The following is a 13500-nucleotide window of genomic DNA, read 5'->3' on the forward strand; positions in this document are numbered from 1 at the left end:
AATCATCCTGAAGGTGCCTTCACCTCTTGGTGTGGGTGTCAGGATGCAATGCTGACCAGAGACAGACCAAGTGCAAAAAGATTTAAGAACTGTCTGTTGACACTTAAATAACAAATTGACACATGAACAGTTTAATGTTTTTCCTGTTCAACCAGTCAGAAATATCCAAAACTGAATTGCCTGTAAATCTGAGCACTACAGAAAACAAAACATCTTAAAGGGTGCATTTCTTGGCAGGTGTCTTGAAAAAATAAAAAGTCACAGATTGGATAACAGATAAATAATGAATAGCAAAGTATTCACATGAGACAAGGCAGAAACCACCACTGGATTCTCAATATCTGTGAAATGCTAAACTCACTTCTGGCTTGTGACACCCTAACAAAGGCATTCCTGCTCTCCTGGCTAAATTGGACAATGACAACCTGAAGCTACTTTGCAGTCATAATGTGCCATCCACACTCAAAATCATCTGAAATTCCTAACCCAGGCTACATTCATTTACAGTTGAAGAATTAACTAAATTAATAACAGGATTACATTACACTGAAATGACACTCACCATATGCAATGTCATTTTTCCAGAGAAAGAGCTGGTTTAAGCAAAATTCTGGATCTATGCCTGAAATGACATCACATTCTCCAAAAGAGAATCACAGTTCTACCTCCTCCACCACCCAGTGCAGTCAGTGCCATGCTGGGCTCCTCACCATCCCAGCACTGAAGCTCTGCAGATCCCAGACTCCCAGAGCCTTCCCACATCCCTGGCACTGGTGTCCACTGCCTCACCTGCCAGGCTCCTGCTGCTCCACAACCACCATGGGAAGCAGCCACAGCGTCCAAGAGACCAAGAACAGGGACATTCCTTCCCCAGCACCCTTTGGCTCCACCAAAATAGCTGCAGTGCCCCAGTTTCCTGGCTGCTGTGATTCATATCCCATAGAATATGGGATACTGCAGGTGGACCTGAGCTGCAGCCCAACAGGGCTGGGCTGGGGGAACAGCCAGCGAGGGGCCACTGCCACCAACAGGGGCTTCTCCAGCTCCATGAGGCCACAGGCACACCCATGGGACAGGCTGGGAGTCACGGCAGCCCCCAGGGTGGCAATAAGGAAAATGTAAAGAAGGAGACTGGAGGAGAAACTGTCCTGCAGGAGCACTGGCCCTGCTTGTTTTGGTGGCTGCACTTTTCCTCGGTCCGTGAGGCAGAGCCAAGCACGTTGGCTGTCCCAGCTGTTCCCTGCTCTGCAGCCCAGGCTAATGCACAGCCCGGGAATTAGGGAGATGGCAGAGAAAGGCAACATGGATCCTAAGCCTCTGCTTGTAAATAAAACAAATTGAGTAATTCTCACAAATGACACAATGCAAATAGGTCTGTGAGAGTCACGTGTCCCCGATGTTTACATGAGGTTTCAGTTTCAAAGCATTAAGACCTTTTTGAGAACAAATGCTCTGACTAAAATTTCAGCAGCCCTCGACAGTGAAATTTAAACAAGTTTCTCCCCAAGAATTTCTTCCCCAACATCAACATATACAGACACTGTTTTCAGTACTGCAAACCCACACTGGCTGCTGTGCCCGGCTGCCTTCAGCCACTTTAAACATTCATGACTCTCCACTGAAATGCATTTTCTAGTATGTCTGTCTTGCTGCCTCAGTGACTTCTTTTTTTTAATTAAAGAGAGAGGATTTAAAAGGATTTGGAAGGGAAGACCACTAGACTCTGTGAGTACTGTGCAAAAAGCTCTTGTGCTCCCAGGCAGGACACATTCTCCATCAGACTTTTCCCATGTTTTGGTTCCACTGTGACTCCCGAACAAGTTCAGGGTAATTTTTCACTTCCTGACTAATTGGCTGTTTTGTCAACGAACACGTTGTCAAAGGTTCAGGGTTACTAAAAGCTGAAGGTTTTAAGTGGTTTTTCTTGCCATCTCTTGCCCATCCAACCATGTTTTTTGAAGTTTGATTCAACATCACAACATGTAATGGCACAGAAAGGTCTGAAACAGAATCTGTAACTACGATCTGGGGCTGTTTGGGGAACAGAAGTGGCTCTTTTGAAACACTCTCCAAACACAGCACAAGCCCCACGATGGCAGGGGGGGGGTCTCTCTAGGGAAGGGCACCCTGCCTGCCATCCATTTTCAGCCTCACAACACAATTATTTACTTCAAATGCAAGATAACCCTACCAAAAGATTTGAATTAGGTTATTTAGGCATGAAAGGTAGCAACAATATCCATCAAAGCAAAACACCCCACACAGCAGCGTGTGAGATGGCAGAGGAGGAACTGTCAGCCTGACATTTGTGACCCAGGTTATTTGTCTTGGACAAGACTTTGTAGAAGGAAGTCCGAGCTCGGGCAAGACGAAGAAAAAGAGTCACAGACATATTTAGAGATTTACAAAATTCATAACTAAAAACAAAAGTCCTATTGCCCTGGAAAACTATTGAGTCTAAAAATATTTTAAATGGGCTCAATCCAGCATCCTCTTGCCTCAGCAGATCTCCACTGCACGCCTGTGCTGTCAGATCTGCCAACTTCACTTGCGAAACTCATCTGTTATTCCTCTCTCCAGTTCACACGGCACAGGACGGGGTTGGGAACGGAGAAAAAGGAACTTTAGCAGGGACCATCAGTGGTGGAAATGCTCAGTTTGAAGACCACAAGCCAGGCTGCAAAATTAATTTCTCAGTCTAAGTTATATCTGTCAGTCTTCCCCTTAGGAACATCCCGAGTAATGACTTTTTTTGTTTGCTCATTTTTAATAGGATATTGAAATTAAAAAATTTGGCAAAATTGGGTGTCTGTAGCACTGTATTCTCCAGTCTCTTTGGAGAACACAACTGTGCCAAGTAAGTGTTCCTGAACTTGAAAAGTTACACTCAATCTTTTCTTATCTTTTGAATTTCAAATAAAATCGGGAGGGGGGGAAGAATACATGTGCCAGTCCCAGCTGGATGGCATTTTGAAGATCATGGACATAGCTTTGCTGCTTTGGCCTCTTCACATTTCCTATAGGGCTGTGAATTAGTTTGATTTCTCTTTATAGATAATGTCACTTGGAACAGCAGCAAAGACACTTCCAGCTCTTCCTTTGTTAAAGAAGCTCCCTCAGCCTTTGCATCCCCCCCATCTCCTTGGGATCGAGTCCCCAGCGTCAGACTTTGCCCTCCTGTCAACATCAAGCAACAAATCTCTGAACAGCAGCAGAAGATCCACAGGAGCATCCTGGAGGCAACACCCGAGCCCCAGGACCCTGCTGTTCTGTGAGTGTGGGGAGGGGAGAAGGGGATAACACCCCCGGGGATGTGATGGGGCTGTGCAGCCCCCAGGAACGGGGGCAGACCCCAGGGAGCAAACAGCCTGGCAGTCAGGAGCAGCATTCAGCTCTCAGCTTGGCAGGGAGATCAATTCACAACAACACAACTCTCTCCCCAAAGCTCCCTTCGTACACTGGAGTCGCTAAAAGTAACACTTGAAATGACTGTCAGGGGGAAGACTGGAGAAAAACAATCCAGGTTGGTTTATTTTGGGCCATTAACTGCAGTTTGTGTCTGGCCACTTCAGTTCCCCCGATAATGGGAGAGCTGCTGTTCCTCACAGCAACACTGATGGGCTTTATTTTACTTCTCTAAAGAAGCTGAACCTGGGAAGCCACAACCTGTCAGGGTGGGAGAGCACAGGGTCCCAATGCAGAGGGCAGGACCAAAAACCAGCTGCCACACAGACTGGGGGTGTTCTCCTCGGCTGGGCAGGGGGAGAGAAACCCTTTCAACCCTCAGGGAGAAGTTATGAGGAAATGAGATTAGAGTGTAAATGTTTTTATTGCCTGTTTAGCCACCTATGGAAATCTGTGTTCATGTCAACACCATCACCACCACCAACAGGACACGATCACTGAACTCTCTTGTCAGCACAAAGAACCTGCCTGGTTTTCAGTCTAAAACTATACTTTTAGTAGCCTAAGAATGTCAGGTTATAATGTAGCTTATTCCACAGTTCAACCAAAATTCAACTCTATAACCTGAAAATTTTGTGTTAATGAGAAAAATTCTTCTTTAAAAAAATCCATAAATGCTTTGTGCACTGAAAGAGCACTTGGTTCTGCTGGTTTATGAGTTCTTCACTTTGCACAGCTCCTCTGCTGTGGAAACAAAAGTCTCTGTATTGGGCCTTCCCAGTGACATTTGCAGACTCCTACACTTGCTCCAACAGGACATTCAGAAACGGTTCTTACTGGCCTCTAAAAGTTAGCTCATCATTAGTTAACTGCAGAAATGCATTAAAGAAAACAACAGCAACATAAAAGAGGGACACAAAAAGTAATTAAACCTAGCTAAGACTTTTTCATTGAGCATTTTGCTCTGAAGCATTGAGAACTCACAGAACAGCAGAACCACCAGTGCAGAACTGTCAACACGGGGAAAGGCTGTCCCTGAAATTCAGTGGACAAATACTACCAGGCAGTTTCATGCTTTACAGAGACAAAATCCAGAAGTTAAATTTAGAATGATGATTTCTGCAGGCACTCAGATGTTTCTGCTCTAAATTTTTGAGAAATTGCAAATTACAACTTGGCAGACTTTAAACTGACCCAGCGTGTGTCTTGTGCAATCCAATCATGATCTGTCCTGTTACTCTGCAAAACTTAGGGAAAAAACATCATGCCTTTGAACACATGATTTCAGACAACTGACAGAGACATTCCATCAGTCTCTTCCATTTTGATTACAGTAGCAAGTCCCAACATGCTTTTATTAGCAAAACAACCAAAATCAGCCCTTAGGTGCACGCACAAGAATTCCACACCACTTCAAACATCACTCTGCAACTGCTGTGATAGGTGTAAATGTTACACCTACACTTTGCATTTAGCAGAGACCCCAGGGATTCAAGTGACTGTCCCAATGCCCCAGTAAAACAGTGGCAGGACTTGGAAGAGCAGTTTGTCATTTACTACACACACCAAGCATCCTCTCCCCCCTTTTCAGCTTTCCACCCTTTCCTCAGGCTTCATTAGTTCCATTTGAGCAGACACTGCATTCCTGGCTGCTTTTGCTATTCCCCCTCTGTTGCAGGACACAGCCCTTCCCACAGGTCAGCCTGGCAAACCTTCACACCAATTACCTGTGCATTCATGAGATTCAAATTAGCAATTCAATATCTGGATATGGGCTGGTTAAACTCTGGAATCTAATTCACAATGTGTCCTCTTTTCAGGCATCACATTTTTTGAGCACTCTGCTCTTTTGAAAGTCAAACTGATGTGGGCTCAGGAACCTTGGTTGTTTTTTTTTTCCAGAGAGGACAATGGAGCCCCTCTTCTGTCAGGCAGCAGAACACACACAGTCTGTTCTCGGGAAGAACAGGAGCCAGGAAGGACAAGAAGAACATTGCAGGACACCAGCAAGGGACCCGAGCCTTTCTGCAAGGTAAGAGGAAGCTTTGCAGCCCTGCTCTATAAAGCAGCTCCTCAGCACTGAGCAGCTCACTCTGCACACCAAATTCCACCATATGGTTTGGCTTTGAAGGAAGAAAACCACAGGCAGCTGCCTTTGCCACTTGGTTTTTCTAGAGCTTTAAGAGACATAGGAACAGGCTGTGGGAGTTAAGGGAGTTCATTCTTCTCTCTCTCTTTTAAAAAACAAACAAATTAACCAGTCAACCTCCCCAGCCACCTAAAACATCCAAAACCAAATGGAAAGGATAGAGGGTCTGAGAGCATCTCTCTTACAAATCAGAAGAGATACTGGGAACCCCCAGATGACCAGGAGTGCATGTGCCTGGACCCCAATCACACCCCTCAAACAAGGTCTCTTCAGTCTGCTCCACACTAAGCTCCAGCCATCCAACAGCAGTTTATAAGTCCTGTGAGTTCATTCAGAATGGCTGCTTTGATCTTAGATCTTTTCAGGAGATTTTTCAAAGTTTGTTAGAGTATTTTCAGCTGGAAAGGACCCACAACAATCACCAACTGCAACCCAAGAGGAGCACAAATAATGAAAGCAGAGCAGGGAAAAGGAAAGAGGGGAAGTACAGTAAATCCTGTACTCCTCAGCTCTCTGCCAGAATTCAGTTTTCTATAGGCTGTGCATGAGACTTGCTACTGTGCTGTGTGATGAGGGCAAAGGGAGCTCATTGAGACAAGGTGCACCTGCTAAAACTGGCACTAAAACTACTGCGAGTGGTGTCCAGCACAAACAGAAAGCAAGTCCTTGTTCCTCTGGCACAAGAGGACTCCTTACTGCGAGTGCCACGTACAGCTCAGACATTTCTAAGCAAAAGCAAAGGCTCTGGCCAAGGGATTTGTATTAAAATCCAGATTACAGCTCGCAGGGTGAGGGAAATGGCAAAGGGAGCAGTGAGTCCATGGCCAGCCAGGCTCTCCCCTAGCAGCCCTTCCTCTGAAGGAGCTGCAAGGAGACAGCCTGAGCCAACAGTTTCTACAGCAACTGCAGAAGCACCAGTTCAGTGATACTCTGAGCCTGCAGTAACTGCAGAAGTGTCAGGAAATGGATACTCCAGAAGGAACCTGCCACAGTTTCACCTGGACTGCCTCCACCTCCCTGGGCAATCCATTGATCCCAACCAGCTGAGCTCCACTCTCTCCTTGCCCATTCCTCTGCAAACACTTCTAAATCCTCTTTACCCTTAATGTCCTTTCAGTAACTTGCTCCTTCAAAATGTCATGGAATTTGACACAGGCATGAGAGAAAGTTTTGTAGACACGGTGCTGGAAGGATGAGTGTCCTCATCCCTCCATGTGTGGGGCTGCTGCAACTCCTCAGGGAGGGTGGAATGCTGTTATGACAATGGCCCTGTGCTCCTGCTGCACCACTAAAAGCACCCTTGGAAGCATCTTAACAGGGACCAAAACAGAGGCTGGTTACCACCCAACTGCACAGAAAGAGCAGAGCCATTTGTAACGTGGGGACTTCAACACTGATGTGCAGAGGCCATATTAAGGAGCAAAACACTGCACCTATGCACTTGGTAAGTGTCTCAACTAAGAACTGTCATTCACCGGAGGATGTTTAGGGCAGGACATCTCTCATTACCCTTTTAAGTATCTGCTGTAGATTCTCAACAGTTCCACCTTCATCAGTTCCACATAAACACCCTTTGCACGAGTTTTTCCTTAACTCTGCAGTTTTACTTTGTTTGACACAAACTTGGCACGAAGCTCCGGCTCCTGACCCACAGCAAGAAGTTAAACAACACTGCTCGTTTGTAACAACACGGCTGGTTTGTAACAACACGGCTCGTTTGTTTTTAGAAGGGTCAGGAAGTTTCCAGTTTCAGGCTCATCAGTGTTCGGGGTGGAGGGGAGCAACATGTACAGTCCCAGCTCAGGGACGTTCAGTATTCAACCGCTCTGCAAAGAACAGAGACCTGGCAAAGATGCACTTCCTAAACTGCTCTTTTTATTGGTTTATTACATGAGGCCACATCCACAAAACCAGATTTTTGGTCAAGAGTTCACTACTTATATAATACTGACTCCCAGCTACCTGTTTCAAACAATATCCTCTATCTCCTGGGCTAACAAAAGGAAAATGACTGAATTCCCTCAAAAGACAAAGCAGACTGCATGAAAATAGTGGAAAAGAATCTCATTCCCACACTAATGGTAGTAGAGAAGAAACATAAAGGCAAACATATTTTGTTTTTATCTTTGTGCCTTTTATCATGATTGTTTCAGATAGCACCATCACTATTGTGACAGTTATTTCTAAAATGTGAAGTAGTATGAAATCTAAAGTGGAAAAGTGTCTTATAAGTTGTTAAAGCATCAGCATGCAAAGATGACTTCTAGATCAAATTTATTCCTTAGCAGGCTAGTTTTGAAGGAATAAACAGTACAGTTCCAGACAACCACCTTTTAATACAAATTAATATTAAAAAGTTACTTATTTAGCAACTATGCACAGTGTCAGGTTCCACATAATTTGCTAAGACTCAAAAGTCAACCAAATTTTTTAAACTGTTGAAAATACCCCGGTTACAGGAGGTTCTTAAGCGGCTCCAAGGTGGGAGTCATGATTCTTTTCTCTTACACAAATTTAGACAACTGTGTTCTCTCTCCAGCCTCCTGGCCATCTGTAGAGATGAGGAGGTGTGTACAGATGTGGGCTCAGAGCAGAACAAGCTACTTCTCTGAGCTCATATTTTTGGCAGTCACCAATTTCACCCTCACCCACCAGAAGCAGAGAAGTTATCAGTTTTGTCTCCCCCCCTTTCCCAGTATTTGCCTTTCTTCCTGGCTTTTCTAGAACACTTGTCACCATATTTACTGGAGTACAGTTATCACTGGTTTTAAAATAACAGTTTTTCTAAGACGGAGAAATATTTCAGATCTTTACAGGGGAACTTCAGGCACAAAGAAATTAAATCGTGCGGTAAATCAGCGGCAGAACCTGAAAAGGGGCCAAATGCTCCCCTAATCAATACTTGCAGGTTAATCACAGAGTTGCTCAGTGCCTGGTATTGAAGGGTTTTACCCACTGGGCTTTTTAGCAGTTTCCAGTTTTGGAAGGAATGCTCCCAGTTCTCCTGGATGCCCCATCCCCGTTACCCCTGTAGGCAGCAGCGCATTTCAAGGCTGGTGCTGCTCTTTAAGGTCACCCAAATGGCACAGCTGATGACTTGAAAGGAACAGATTAAGTCTCTGTATGACTGAAGACTTGGACAGCATGACTGGGTAACCAAAGAAGCCCTAATCTGTTTGCCAAGTCCAATTATCCAGACATGGAATCAAGAGATCATGAAGCATTAGGACACTGAATAACTGCTCACCAAACAGCTTCAGCTCTCTGGAAAGATGACAATCACTAAGAGTCTATGACATGGAAAAGAGGTCCTTCAAAACAGAGGTGGGGAGAAATCAAGCCTTGGGCATTTATGTTTTCCTCTCATCTTGTGTTGAGCTAAACCAGCTAAAGAGCAAAGGGGAAGAAATTGGGATTGGAAGTAGAAGAGGAGTAGAAATCCAAATGTTCTGAGTCTGTATGAATGCATTTACAAATTCCAGCAGATACCTGAGATTACATCTGGGATCTCGTTTCTCAGTTTAGCGAAGGTCTTTGAAGCAAATAAGATGAGCCCAAGCTCCTTCCCTCCAGTGAGAGTCCAGGCACCGGCTGCAATAGGTTCTCAGGTAGGATTTCAGCCTGGTTTACTTAAGGGGAAAAAAAATCTCCAGTTCTCACTGCACTTATTGTTCAGCAAAGCAACTGCAGAAGCCAAGAATTGAGGCCATACAAATTCTTCTTTCTCTTTGTTTCAAGGTGAGGAGTTACATAAGTAACATTCATCTAAAGTGTTGCCCATTAGCAGAAGACCCCACCTAAGCACATCTTTCCTGTCTTTATATACAAAGAAAAATTAGCCAGTCAGGTTTCTGGAATCCACTGTAAAGTACAGCCCAACCCGAAATGTCTCTTACTAACCTACTCTAAATCAGTCCAGGCGTGGCCCTGGGGTGCACAACTGCCACAATATACAGTGTTATGGGGCCAAACACTTCCCACATTTTCATGGGTACCTGCTGTTCCTCAGTTTTCTCTACAAGCACATTATAGTCTTCCATATTGTCCTTTATGGATTCCTTGCAACCCCTTCAAATGGCCTGCTTGAGATCCATGTTCTCTCCTTGTCCTGTCACACCACACTTGTGTGTATTCTCTGGTACTTCACTCCCTGAAGTCACAGGCTGTGCACCTACAGCTCCCCTTTCTATTCCAGAGCCCTTTCCATTAAAGTAAATATCCCCAAATTGTCACATTAGACATACAGCAATCAGGCAGAGCAGAGAGGGAAAAGTAGAAAAGCACTAAGTGCATGGAGGGTCAGGGAGCAAACTACAGCCCCCAGATCCAGAGAAAAAGAGCAAGCTGCCACATGCAAAGAACTGCCCCTTCAGCACAAATTTATCAAAAACCAGGAATAAATGACTGATTTTTCTACTTGTCTTCATACTGGAAAATGGATGTCTTCACCCAGACTGAGCATCAGTCACACACCTACCAGAACATCACAGAGCCTCCTCAGCTGGAAAAACCAGCCACGCAGGTTGGGCCATTGCCACCTCTCCCACGTGGCCAGAGAATTTACACATAAACAGCTGTTCTGTGCATTCAACTTCAAAACTGATCCGATGGTAACACACAGTTACTCAGCAGATCCACTGATAACACGTCAGTTGTTGTGGTTAATGAAAACCTGCACAGCCCAGTCCATGGATCCAACCTACACCAGGTGATCACACTGCTGCTCTGTCAGAAACACAGCACCAGCTGACACTGAGAGCCATGGGGCAGGCAGCTCCAATGCTCCTCATTTTCTTTTTTAATATGAGCTGTAATTGGTTTTTTGAATGGGCCTATTTGTACTGTCCTAACCAGAGGCCTTCACCCAGTCTCCAGGTGATGTGTTTGGTCCAACTGCTCCCTGTCTTGCTAAGCAGGCTGTAAAAAGACCTTTTAAATCAAACACCTCCTTTAGTCAGGCATATGGCAGCTGGCAAGCTTAAAACACCCCCTACTTCAATAATATTAGACAACAAAATTCAGTGGAGTGCAGCATGGTGGCTCGTTTCCTTGATGACTTTGGTACACTCTCCTTATGGAGAGAGATCATGTTTATGGAAAGGGTTAAATTGCTAACAGTGGCTGCTGCACCATAACAAAAACCAAAGCCTGCAGCAAGTAATGAAAATTTTTATGCCTCCTCCATGACTTACCACAATCCACAGTTACAGGACCCATCACCTTTCAAATACAGACTAAAAAAGGTGTATTGGTTCCACAGTACCACTGGAACTAGGTGAAGCCATTTCTTGGTAAACTCTCACTGGAAGCACTCGGAGTGCTGGATGCCCAAGAAGACCCTCCTGGCAGTCTCAGCCTGTGCAGGGCCAGTTTTGGCACAGCCCATTTGTGGGCACACAACCCGGCGGCACAGGGGATGTGGGGTTGGCCTCCCACACCCCTGGGGGCTCTTGGTGCCTTTCCAGAAGGCAGGTGCTGCCAGCTGAGAACTGGGATAAGGGAAGACTTTGTTTGGGGTCATTCTCAACCCAGGCCGACAGCTCAGGAGAAACATCTCCCCATGGAACATCATCCCTGTGTCTCAGGGAACACTAAAGACTCCTGAGGGCCCAACACTTGAGACGCTGTGCCAACACTCCAGTCTGCTCTGTGACAAGTCAAACAAGGAATGTGTTCAGTGAAAGTGTCTCCCCCCTCCCAAGAATCAGAGGGAAAAGAGAGAAGAAAAGGCCCTAAACTAAGCCTGCCCTTTTCTGCTCCTACTGGGGGGCAATTTCTGTGAGGCAGCACCAGTTTCTCACCACTGAATTCATTTACTGCCAAGCCAAGTGCCAAGTTCTGCCTCAATCACTATTTCACTTCAAAGTTTAAGGTCTAAAATCGTAATCAACTCTGGTTTATAATATTTCTTCAAGTTCTGTGACATCTCGTGGCTACCCACAAGAAAGAATGTTCTTCCCAACCAGATATTCAAACATTTAATTTTTCAATATAGTCAAAGTAAATGCACAAAAAGAACAAGAAGCAGCAAAATTTAATTTACTGGGATAGCCATACATACCCCAAGTTTATTTTCTTTTTCAGCATACAATTAAGAGTAATTTAATTCCCCTACGTAGGCATTACATGAAAGAGAAACATTACTGTGAGAAGAGCTCAGTACTATTGGTACACAAACCTTACGACAGATAAATTAGACCTTAGGAAAACAGCATATAATTTACATTTTGTTATGTCAATCACCAGCAGCATCTTAAGGCTCTTAAACACCATGCCAAACCACAACATAAGGGAACTAATGTAAATTAACCCATGTGGCAGGATCACTTCAGTTTCCACAATCCAAGAGATCCCCTAAAATGGATTTCATCAGATTATTCCTCTTCAACATCCATTTACACCTTTAATTTGCCAGCATGTTACGACAGTATTTTACTATAAGAGCTACGAAGTTGTGCATAGTTTTAGAAAAATCAACGGTGTAAAACAAGGACACGAATTAATCCCTGGCCTTCCCTTGAGAAGCCAATGGGCAAATGTGCAGGTGGCCCTGAAAATCCCCCCTTGGATTAGTCCCAGAGTTCTTGGGTTCAGCAGAGAGACAGAAAAGGACTGTGCTTTACATCCCTTCCCCAAGAGCAGAACAAATGACATACCCTGGGTTTGTTCTCTCCTACAGCACCTCATCCACATTCCAGCTCTGCCCGGGAAAGGTCAGGATGGGCTTTGCAAAGGAGAACTGTGAGCAAGGCAACAGCCCAACGCAGACCCAGGATTCTCCGTCCTCTCCCATTCCAGGGTGTTTTAGAGGGAGACCACCGGAAACACAAGGTAATTTAGCTACGGAATAGAGCCCAAAAACCCAAAGAGCAACATGTTTACTCACTCCTATAATTCACAAGGATTCCTGTGCAGGTTTTTTGTTAAAGGACATGAATTGAGGTTTTCAGAGAAGTTCAATGGGAACACTGTCCCTCTGTGAGCTGGAACAGGCACGAACTGGGACTGTTCTCTGCCATCAGCGCTCCGTGAAAAACTTGCACATAAGAAGGAAAAACTACACAAGTGCCAAGAAGTGCAGAAGTACAACTGAAAAAATATTGCCTCTGGCCTTGTAGCTTGTATCAATTATTGCTTTAACAAAAGATTATCAGCAAATATCAGGTAGGGCAGCTCAGGCTTCTGCTTCCTTAAACATCAAGTACAAAGTTTCTGTTTATCAAATCACGCTGCAAGTGCAACAAAGGTACTCAAACTCTGCTTTCCACAGAAAGGTTCGAGACTTAAATTTTTCTGCTCTTTCAATCTGTATCAGTTTTTCCTGTTGCTTTAAACAGGAATTTTCCTTTTGGTTTCATCCCTGCAGCACACTCAGCAGCAGTGCAATCTTCCCTTGCCAACACTGCTGGGTTACAGCGAATCCAGGACACTACAGCAGCCAAGTGCTCCTCATGTGGGTGTTGTTAGCTCAGTCCTCCCTCCCCCAACCCCATAAAATGAGGTACAGACCCCAAAATGCCATGCTGAGCTCTGCTGTTGGCATGGTGAGAGACACCATAAATCCAGGCTCCCCAGGAGCTGGAAGGGAGCCCAGGGAGGTGCTGACTGACCCTCAGCCACCAAAACCTCCGGGGTACCTCTCCCTCACCTGCCCCCAGTGCTCCCCCTCACCCAGCCCAGCCTATAAAATACACCAACAGCCACAGTTCTGCTGTTCCCATATTCACACTTACACTCCTTGGCTCCTTGTCGGTGTCTGTGCATCACCCCAACCCAGGACAAACTCCTGTTCTCTGTATTAATACTCAAACATGCTCACCGGGGCTTTTTACACACTCAGGAGCTTGTTATCCAGCCAGAGCCTTTCCCTCTCCCCTCCTTCCAGCCATGGATGTGCTCTTCAAAGAGCTCTATTTACATGCCAAGTTACAAAGTTCAGCTGCTTC

The 13500-nt window shown here is 45.1% G+C and overlaps 1 long non-coding RNA gene across 1 annotated transcript in view; it reads left to right on the top strand.

Annotated features, from left to right (window-relative positions):
- Nucleotides 1-12916, top strand: part of LOC113969826 — a 60922-nt gene extending 48006 nt beyond the window's left edge. The window contains exons 7-10 of the long non-coding RNA XR_003534940.1: nt 2774-2857; nt 3055-3271; nt 5308-5437; nt 12234-12916. This is a non-coding gene — a long non-coding RNA (uncharacterized LOC113969826). The remainder of the gene's footprint in view (nt 1-2773; nt 2858-3054; nt 3272-5307; nt 5438-12233) is intronic.
- The last annotated feature ends 584 nt before the right edge of the window (nt 12917-13500 follow it).

Source organism: Neopelma chrysocephalum, unplaced genomic scaffold, assembly GCF_003984885.1.
Source record: "Neopelma chrysocephalum unplaced genomic scaffold, ASM398488v2 Primary Assembly neopelma1_74, whole genome shotgun sequence".
NCBI classification, from domain to species: domain Eukaryota; kingdom Metazoa; phylum Chordata; class Aves; order Passeriformes; family Pipridae; genus Neopelma; species Neopelma chrysocephalum.